Genomic DNA, 11,477 nt, shown 5'->3' with positions numbered 1-11,477 from the left:
TAAAAGAAAATGGTGTGTTTTATTTAGAGAATAAAAATAAAATATAATTTTTTTAATTAAAGTAAAATATAAAAAATGTAAATCTCACAAAAAAATGTAAAATTTCTCTCAAATATTAATTTTCTCCTCTCTATCAAACATATCATTAGTGACATAGACGAATAAATCGCCTCACGTTATTTTTTTTTACATAATTTTGTTTTATTTTTATAAATTATGATATAATTATTTGTATTCAATATTTATAAAGAGAAAAAATATAATCTATTTTATATATATATATATCCATCACATAAAAATTTTACTCAATAAGATTGTAAAGCTTCTTATGATATAGTTGATACTTGATACTTATCTAAAGAAAGTCAATGGTGTTTGTTAAGAAAATCTGGGGAAGCTGCATTATGTATCTGGCAGCGTTTCAGTCGCTTCTCCAAATCATCAATCATATTGAGCCGCCATAACTTGTGTGCCGAAAGAGAATATTCTACTACAGGATAATTTTATTTAATCTATTAATCCCATGAATATGGATCCATCGATCTGATATAGGATTTTGCTAATAATTGTCCCAAATTCCTGATTTTTAATTTTTGCGGTCGAATTACAAACACCAAAATACTTAATATCAACATTAATAATGCTTTTTTCATTTGAATTTTAAAATATTAAAGTATTTTTGTCAAGAATTTTATCTTACTTTTCATTTGTCCTCCTTTTTAATTTCGATTTGTCTCCAAAAAATATAATTTTTGAAAATTAATAAGTACTTTTAGTCTTTGGTGAATGACTAAAAAAATATACTTATCAAAAATAAAAACTCTCTTTTAACAGATTATAAATTCGGTCTTACAAGCAACCACCAACAATATGGAGTAAAGTAATCGCCTATGTATGCGAAGAGCAACACCACGAAAGCCACATAGGTCTATTATTACTGAATTAATAATGTTATTTCTATGCCCCATGTTGATATATTTTTTTATACTGTTATGAAAAAAATGAAAAAAGAAAGGGGTAAAAAGGTTATTAATTTTTCCTTTTTATTAAAGTTAATTTCAAAGAAAAAAAACAAATTAATTTCAATTTTATATTACTTTTTTTAATCTTTCCGCAATAAGTTAAAAAAATAATTTTCTTTAAAATAAGTTAAATTATACTGAAGATTAAATTCATAATACAAGGACCTTATGCTCTAATCTATCTAGAAGTGCATAAATGGCGTAAATGCCAGTGGGAAAAGCTCATACTTTTGACGGCTACGTGGTAGTATGAAGAAAACCAAATTACACGAAATAAAATCATAAACAAAGAACGAAATTTCCTAGTCATAACTTGCAATATTCCGCGAGGGAGAGCACTTCCCTAACACCACCTTCCACGTAATTTTGCATATACCCACGTATCTTTTCTTTTTTTGAATAATGTATTTCTTATAGTACTTTTTGAAAAAAAATGTAAATTATATTAAACCCAAAATGATACAATAATAAATTGGGCATACCCCGTAATTAAAGAAAATCAAAAATCTTCCTAATAGAAAAAGATTTATATCAAGATATTAAAACAAATGCAACATGTGCGCTCGTCTATACATAAGAAACTTAATCTTGCTAATAACCTCTAGTATAGACATAATTTTTATTGAACACCTAATGTGAATTTGCCCCTAATTAAAGAGTCAACGTTATAAAGAAGTGAAACGCGTTTTAAATAAAGTTTGGTACACTTTTTTTACCATAAATAACAACTGAACAAATTAAGGCTCAAAAATCCTAAAACTACTCTAAAAAATCTTCCCCCTCCTCCCTCTTTCGCTTCTTCCCCTTTCCCCTCTTTCTAATCTTTCTTACGCACAGAGGCTTCTTAATTTTGGCATATTTTTATATTCTTAACTACTCTTTGTTTATTTCTTCATGTTCTTTTCGCAGATACCAAAACAAAACGCATAGAATATATGGCAACAAATAATTACACTGTTCACAACGAGAAAACAAGCTTTCCACAAAGAAGAAGAGGCCAAATTAAAGCTCAGATATTTAGCAGCATGGTCGAATTTGTTGCCTCTATATTCTCAAAGGATGAAAAAGACAAGGATGACAACAATAATGATGGCGGTTCTGCTATATCGACCCCACCATCAACTGCTTACAACTCCGATGGATTCTAGTCTCAGTTCTTTCGGGTAAACTCTCAAATTAATCATTGAAATTGGATGAGTAAGATGTTTTTTACCCTAAAACTTTAAAGTTCTTTTGTTAGTTTCAACTTTACTTAAAACTTCCATTTTATTTTTATCATTTTTTTAAAAATAGAATGGATGGTTTTTGGAAAGTCAAACCTAAATGAAGAACTTTAAAATTCTAGAGACTAAAATATTCGCCTCGATCATACAAGGTTACTTTGAAGGTTTATCCCTGGAATATGAGACTTGTTTCTACCACGTCCCCTTCTCAACTCGTGCTCTCTATCGTGGTGGTTCTCTTACAATGTTTTCGGTAAGAGGAATCATCATCAACTTAAAAAAGCATTCGCGTCTGTTCCTTTTTATTTGCAGACAGAAGCTGCTACTATAGCCTCTGATTAAGTAACGTTGTCTACGTCTTCTCGTACAAATAGAAGATGCAGTGTGATGTGAATTTTAGTGTGCATAATAAAATCCTGAAAAACCAGTTGTTTTTTATATGGTTGATCAGGATTGTAATTTACAGGGCTGTTGTTGTAGTTGTTAATTAATGTTGTGATGGTTTGCTATGTAGTTGGGCTTGTTTGGAATTGTCCTTAACCTCTCGCTAGTGTTTTTAGAGTCATGACCGGAGGGAGGGAGTTTGTAATCTTTGTACTTTTACTTTCAGTTTGGAGTGTAATTTTCTTTCAAGTACTACATATGAGAACTCAATATTGCTTCTGTCATTTTCTATCTATAAATTGGGTTGTTAACTTTTTTGTATAGGGTATAGACCACACATATTAGTTACCAGATACAATTATTTAGGAGAGACACAGTCATGTTTGAATTTTCTGAAATTATTTTGGGAGATAAATTTGTTTTTTCCCAATATTTAACGTATTTTCAAAACTTTAGCTTGAAATCTCTAGTTAAATTAGAAAAATTTCATGTCGATTATAGAAAAATCCCATGTCGATTAATCTACGTGCTTGGTGGTTAGTTGTAAACTTAATAAGATATGTTTCAAATTGAGATCTTAAAAAAAAAAACAAAAGAAAATTGAACTTTTTTTAATTTTAAAAAAATAATTTTAATGTAATAATTTGTAAAATAAAAAAGTAAAGATTTATGTTCTCTTAGATTTTTTAATTGTGGATTTTGTTCTCACAAGTTTCAGTTGTGCTCGGTATTAATTCAATATGGATTTTGCTAATGTGACAACTGAAAGTTACATATTGCACAAGCTGGCATGCGTTAATTTCATTTTTTATCACTCAATTTTTATATTTAAGGGATTAAAAGTGTAAGTATTGGGGTCTAACTTAGTTAATTGAATATGATATATGATATGTGAATTATTATAAATTTTTTTACTCTGTCTTTGATTTCTACCAATAAAAAACACATGAATTGTCATATTATCATCTAGTATTACAAAGTAAAATTTATTAAATATTTAATGGAAGATCAATAGAATTACAATATCTAGAGAACCAAAAATATAGTTAAGCCAAAAATAAACTAATACATTGACATAAATTAAATATCTTTATTTTATTTTATTCTTATAAATATCATTTAACTTTTTTAATTTGAAAATTAGAAAATAATTAAAAGTCATTTAGTTTATCTTTTATTTTGAATCAAGGAAAAATTGCTAACTTTTTTCATTAAAATTGTGTCATGTCACATCTACTTTAACCCAAGTAAAACCATTAACTTTTCCATCAAAGTTAAATCTGTTGTGTGAAATCTTGACTTTTATAGTTTTATTTGAAAACAACCTTTTTGGCACCAATTACTTCCTCCTTTTCAAAATTATTAATGTTTAAGGTTACACTCCTTTTTAAAAAATATATTAAGTGTAAAAGATAAATGCATGAAGTATATGTAAGATATAAATTAAATGTGGTTTGTTTTTATTGAAGTAGTTTTTTTTTTAATAGGTTGCAAGTATAGCGTGTTTATAAAGATCAATATAGTTATTTTAAATTGATATATATATATATATATATATATATATATATATATATATATATATATATATATAATGAGACTTGAAATTAGTTAAGCAACCTAATTTATGGCAATTAATTTTTTTTCTCTCTAATGTGAGGAAGAGCACCAAAATAGTTTATTTTAACAAGTTTTTTAACTCACAAATATTAAATTTCTGAATTTTAAACAACTCAATTAATTTTTTCAACTCACTGTGGAAAAGTGGTTCACGCTTTTGATGGCGCGTAAGTGGCTCTTCCAGGCTGACTTGGTGCTACCTCCCCCAGCGAAACCGCCTACGTTGTTGCCGTGGGATTGGTTTCCTTGGCCTCGATAGCCGCCTCTGTTGTTGTTGGCAAGGACACCTTCCTCTATCTTGTCCTACAGGGCCACCCATTTCTCTTTGGTATGGGCCAAGTTTTAATGATATTGGCACATTTTTGTTTTGTCGGCTGAGGGTAAGGATAGAATTTCCACATTAAATGCTTCCTCAAGTAAACATGCTCGGCTAATGTTTAACGGCGTGTAGTGTTGGTACTTCGGCTGCCAGCTTGACTTTTTGAAGGATTTGTCTGGGATGAGTTTCGTTCTGTCCTTGTTGTGCTAGTCTTTTTTCTGCTGATTGTGGAAGGTGGATAGCTTCTCCATTTCGATGTATCCTGCGTTAGGGATATTTGTAGGTTGATTTGGTTCCAATTGAAGATCAAATTAACTCTGAAAATCATATTTAACTATATTGGTTTAATTCAGATTTGGAAAATTTGCCAGTTAATCCAAACTAAATTAATCTGATGAAAATCAAATTAGTTTAGTTTTAGTCACCAAGTTAGTAATAAAAAAATTATTATATTCTTGATAAAATATGTTTGGAGTTTCTATAAAATTTGAAAAGTATTAATTTTATCCTCATAATTTTTTTATTAATTTGGTTCCTGTAAAAATAAAAACAGATTTTTATTGGTCATCGGTGCTAACTTTATTAAATGATAATCTGACTTAACTAACATATTGATATATGTAATTTAATTATAAATGAATTAAATAATTTATGATGGCTAAAATTCTCCCAAAAATTATAATTTTTTTGGGTGATTTTCTCGCACCTTCTAATAAGATTAAGATAAAAAAATATAAAACAATAGTGAATTTTGGTGTCTTTTTAGTGTACTTGAAAAAATAGAAAGATAAAGTAATTAACCACCCAAAACAACAAAAATATGTTATATTTTTATAGGAATCAAATTAATATAAATTTTTTTATGAGAACAAAATTAATATTTTTCAAACTATAGACCCCAAACATATTTTACTCTCATATTTTTTTGTTTTTAGTTTTATTTATTTTATATTTAATAGTATAAGTTTTTATTTTGTAAATTTAAGTTAAAAATATACTTTATTCTTTAATGAACAGTTTTTTATTTTAATTAATATTTAGTTTTTCTTTTGTCGTTTTACGTTTTATACATTTCATCTGTTTGGTACCAATTAATCGCATGTATAATGTATGCTACATGAGCAACATTTATATACCTCATGTACAAATTACAAATATTTTTTATTAAAAAATAATCTTATTTAAGTTGAACAATATTATTATAAACGGACAAAATTTTCTATTTAAATATTAACACAATTTCATATAAAAACTTGAATTAAGATTATTGATTAAGCTTATTCGCTGAAATAACTTTATTTTAGTAAATTCTTGTAGAGCCTATTATGTAATAACAAAAAATCACATCACAAATACAAGAAAACTGTAACAACACAAAGTCAAACACTTCTTTTAACATATACTCAATATTTATTTTGTGCAATGCAGAAACTAAAATACTATTTGGACGTATCCAATCCAAACTAGAGTAATGTGTTTGAGTCTGCGATTCCTTTGCAAGAACACATGAGGAGAGGGGCAGCATCGTCTATAACCATCCGTTCTCAAATGAATCTTCTAGGGCAAGTTATTGGGACTCCTGTAGCGTGCTGTCTCCTCTTAAATTCACACCCTCCCTCTCTCTCAAGCAAAAAAGTTGAGATGCCTCATTTAGAGCGCACCGTTACCAGAACCAACAGCAGAGCTAAAACGCCCCCACGAACGCTCCCACCCCCGAGGGGGCTGGTCAAGATTAGGGTTTTCAAAACTCTCTTCAAGTCTGCAAGGGCATTTGCGTCTTTGACCACCTCTACTAGTACTGGAGATGCTACTTCTCACACTACTACTCGTACCTCCCCTTCTTCTACCTCACCCATTCCAAGTGGCTACAACTCCGACGACTGATCCTACCATACAGAAAAATAAATTAATCATGTGCTAGTCTCTGCGGGGCGTTTTAACTTAGGAATTAGGATGTTTCTCTTGCGTTTTTTTGTTTTTGTTGTTGAATTCTTTGATACCGTACAGAAAAAGAAAAAAGGATGGCCACATGCATATAGCAGTTTCTTCTCTTGAAGATGTATTGGAATATTTGCGGAGACTTTGATGTCTTTATGTATGATAGTTGGTGTATAAAATTTTCATATTTATTTCTCTTCGCTCGCATCTTCTTCTAATTAATTGCCCAAAAATTTCTGAGATTTTCATGGATTTGTAAGTTTGGCGAGCAATCGTCCTCAATTGCGACGATGTGGACACACATTCAACTGACACAGATTTACTCTACGTCTCTTTCGGCAAATGAATGGGACCCACTTGTGGGTTTCTATTTAGTACTACTATTTACTGTTCCTCACTTCCTGGGAGATAATAATAATAATTCTCTTAAGAGTCTAAGTTATGTTGAGCCTGTGCTTGTCTCTTGTTCTTATTATTAATTTTTATTTGAGGAGTTGTTTCTTATTGAGTTAATTTTCATGCTTGATGCACGTTTTTTCCAATCGCTATCTGTTTTGAATGACCAGTGACTAGACATTTATCCATTTATGAAATGGAAAATGGACAAGGAAATGGCTGCCAGAGGGTAATGAATCACTAATAGTCAATTTCTGTTATGGTATTTATTCGGTAAAAAAATAATAATAAATGTTATTTCAAGCATAAAGGGAAAATTTGCCCAATATTCGATTTCTTCTTCTTCTCCGGGAAGAATTCAACTTTTGTTTAGGTTCTGATCTTGTTGTTGATTAAGTACCTTTTTTAAACCTTCAATGAGAGCAAAGGCACATATTTGAACTACCTATAATAAGATTGTTGTAGAGTACGACGACATATATTTGAGCTATCTTTGGGGACCATAAAAAAATCCATATACGATTTGCTTCCCGAAATTAGTAGTCTCGTGCCACATGATATCTCTATGGCTTTCTCAATTTTTGCTAATACATTATACACCAAGCATTGAATCGGTTAAAAGGTGCCAAAAAACATCTTTCTTCAAATGATAAAAAAAAATGATTAGATTCGGGAATATAAAATGTGGCCGACAAAGAACGGATTTAAGAACGAAAAAGAAGCTTTGATTAATCGAGCATTGAAAAGAATCCACTATGATTGTTTGGATTAGGAAAATTATTATAGATGAAAAGACTAGCACTTCGCAAGTGGATTCTTTGTTCAAAGAATGGCAGCACTTTTTTGACAATGAGTGAGTAGCTTGAAAATTTTGTATTGTGCATTTTGAGAAAAAAAAATTATTAATTTCTTTCATGCACATGTTTGTCAACGTTTTTTTATCATGATATTTTTGTTAGCGGAAATCAGAGACATATAAAAAAATTATAAAAATTTGCGTATTTTATTCGATTAATTAAGTTATATTTCATTAGTATATCAACCTATTTGTATCGAATATCATGATTAATAACATCTCTTTAAAATTAAGTGAGATTCTTGGATTTATGTTTGTTTTAAAAAAATGAGAAAACATTGGGAAAAAAATTAAAAAAATATGAGGGTGATTGTGAGCAAAGAATAAATGGATAAGAAATAAATCACGATTGAACAATGAGGTGGCCATTTAAGCATTATCTATTCAGCAGGAAAAAAAAACATTATCTTTTCTGACAACAAGAATCTCATAATTGTCCAATAAAAAAATCTCATAATGAAAAAAAAATGGTTTAGGATGCATTTTTTCCATTCCAAATCAGAATAGAGATTTCAAGAAATAAAATATATTTTAGGCCTTTCATTTTTTTATTATCAATATTAGTTTTGGTTCTTATACTTTAAAAATGATAATTTTGGTTCTGACGAAGTTAACCGACTGTAAAAAAAAAAATACAAGATCATAATTGTTATTTTTAAAATATATGAATTAAAATCGATTTAATCGAAAATTAAACAACATACGATATGTTTTATCCGTGAAATAAAACCATGACCCAAAAAGAAACACAACTATACAAACATCCGTGAAATAAAATCTTTTAAAAATTTCAAATTTTAATAGTTTTTATTTTTCATTTAATGAATCACTCCCATTATATATATGTGAGATTTACTAAAACCTGCGTTTTCTAATAAATTTTATCTAATAATAATGAAAGTTGAAAAAAGAATATTAGAGAGTGTTACTGATTTTATGGTGTGTTTATAATCTGACTTCTACATTCAGAACAATTCAAAGTGATATTTTCAGGTGTTGGACAGTATTGTTGTGGGACCCACACAACTTGAAAGTTTTAGCTACAGCACCCGGTGTTGTTACTGCAACGGGGCTAGCGAATAACAAAATAATAAAAATGAGATATATTATGGGGTTTATTAGACAAATTTTAGTGAGTTTCGAATAAAAAGTTGATTTGATGATTTAAAGTAAGAAATGTCATGTAATATTACAGGGATGTGTGAAATATAATTATAATTTTTTTAATTTATGTAACAAATATTAATTGAGGCTTCTTATGCAACGGTTGTTGCACTTCAGTTGAGGTAAAAAAAATACAGTATTATATATAAATTTTATCTATAATTTGCTTTCTGCATTTTATGTAATAAATATTAATGACGATTTATCATACAAAAAATGATTATTTTATTTATTTATTTTATAATTTACTTAAAAACTGTTAGTGATTATTATTAGTTAAATGGGAAGAGATAAATTATATTGAAGTGGGTCTATAATATAAATACAAGAGAGATAATTACTCTTTTCAATTAATTAGCTAATTAAAGTTGGTTGAAAGTGAATCATTGATGAAGCTGTGCAACTTTGCACAGGTTGAAAAATCGATATAATTAAAAATGTAAAAGAGAAACATGAGTTTTTGGTTGGAGATGAAGACATTTGTTTCCTTGAGTCATTGGCATAACATCAAGGTGGCCATATCCAAAGACAAATGTCTTCATGGAGTTGCTTCAATTGTTTTTACTACCATGTGATCTATTATTGTCATTATCCAATTTGCTATTTAGACTACCAAGTTGTGTGAAATTTCTCTTTTGCCCACTCATCAAATTCCTACATCCCATCCTTTCCCATTCCACCGGGAATTCCCCTTCCCTTTGTGTTGCGTCGTGCCACCCTATCCCATCCAAGTCATGTCACCCCAATCTCGTCTTGTTGTCGAATCCCAAGCAGCGCTGTCGCTGTCGCACCTCCACTAGCACCACTATAGCCTAAATGACCCAAACACCATCACTTAAATTTGTGTGCAACCCAAACACCATCATTCGAATCCTCACACGACATTAATCTTCGAGGCCCTCTGCATGCGTGTGTCGTTGAGGAAGGTTGTGGACAAAGCCAGATGCTCGAGGAAGGTCACAACCAAATCCTTGAGGCCCTTAATTATAGCTTGTGGTGTTGGTTGAATTTTTGTGTGTTTGTGATGTTGAGGAAGGTAGTTTTCAATGAGATTTTGATGTTGTTGACACAAGTGAAGACCGACGTGGGAGTGGAGGGTGGATCATCCAACGAAGATATGCATGGCTGAACAAAAGTCTTAACGAAAACATGATTCCATCTATATGCAATAAAACAATTGTTTTTCCATTACATTTTTTACAACCTCTTTATTTCAATAACATGAATGTGATTCCATAGTAGATTTTTTTTGCATCCACTTGACATTTTTGGAATAACAATTTTTTTACCCACATGAATTGTGTCAATAGCAATAATGGTAGCGACAATAGTAGTTCTCTCATGATTGGCAGGGAGTTAGGCATTGTTGGATCCACCCTAGGTTATGAGGAGAGATCAAATTACATGTGTAACTTCAACAACTATTATATAGAATATGATTTTTATTGATTCAATCGTTAAATTATATTTATATATCATCAAAACCGTTTATCTTAAGTTTTATCAAAATTGAGCAACAACAAAAAGATAATTAAATGACTCTTATTTTAATATATTTTAAAATATTTATATATATCACATCACAAATAAATTTATTATAAATAATTGAATTAATATATAGTATATAGCAGTTGTTACAAAAATAAATTATTATATAGTTATTTATAATTTGATATTAAAATCGATAAAAATAAATAAATTATATATATAAATTTTCATGTATATATCGATTAAACTAATAAAAAACATATTTTCATATAAAACGTGTAATGTGTAAAGCAAAAGTGTGAGTGTGTCTTCCTAAAAAAAAAAAAAGTGAGTGTGGCTGGAGGCAAGACGTGTCTGTGTGAAGCGTGACAAGATGTTGGTTTGGGTGTGGGGGCGTGTGGGATTATGTTGGTTTTCATATACGATAAAAAAATGTTTATGTTATATTTGTTGAATTTGTGATTTTTTATTATATATAAATTTTAGGGTAAGAAATTTAAGTCTAGTTTAAAATCAGGAAAACTTTTAAATTCAAGAAATACTTACAAGTTAAAAAAACGTATAAATTAACTTTTTTTTTTCATTCTAAAAATCGAAAAGAGGCTAAATTGTTGAATTAATCATTCTGAAGTTTTTGGATCTTCGTTTTTTTCTAACATGATAATTTTATTTCGTACCCTGAAATTACTCATTTGATTTCAGGTCAAGTGAAGTGGATAAACTTGTCCAACTGTCATCCATAACAGGCAGCTAACTGGAAAAGAAAAGAAATTTAAGAAAGACAAAATAATTAAAATTGACCTCACATTTTTTTTTGATAAATAAATTGACCTCACATTAAATATTAGGATGCATCCATATTTGTCATATCATGTATATATTAGTTTTGCCCTAGCATTTATCATTACCTTACGCGTTTATTTATTTATTTAAAAGATACTTATATCATTTCATTCATAATCAATTGTTCATACACATAGTAACTTAATAATATCATAATAACATAAAGATTAGGGGAAAATGGAGTAAATCTATCAAATTCATGACGAACCTCATTGACTTGTCTCTTT

At 29.3% G+C, this 11,477-nt stretch overlaps 1 long non-coding RNA gene across 1 annotated transcript; it reads left to right on the top strand.

The window, feature by feature from the left end:
- Nucleotides 1-1,763: 1,763 nt before the first annotated feature.
- LOC114375011 lies at nt 1,764-2,950 on the top strand. The gene is made up of 2 exons (XR_003658678.1): nt 1,764-2,185; nt 2,398-2,950. It is a non-coding gene; the product is annotated as an uncharacterized LOC114375011 (long non-coding RNA).
- Nucleotides 2,951-11,477: the final 8,527 nt, after the last annotated feature.

This window comes from Glycine soja, chromosome 11 (genome assembly GCF_004193775.1).
Source record: "Glycine soja cultivar W05 chromosome 11, ASM419377v2, whole genome shotgun sequence".
NCBI lineage: Eukaryota > Viridiplantae > Streptophyta > Magnoliopsida > Fabales > Fabaceae > Glycine > Glycine soja.
This window is presented reverse-complemented; position numbering and strand designations above follow the sequence as displayed.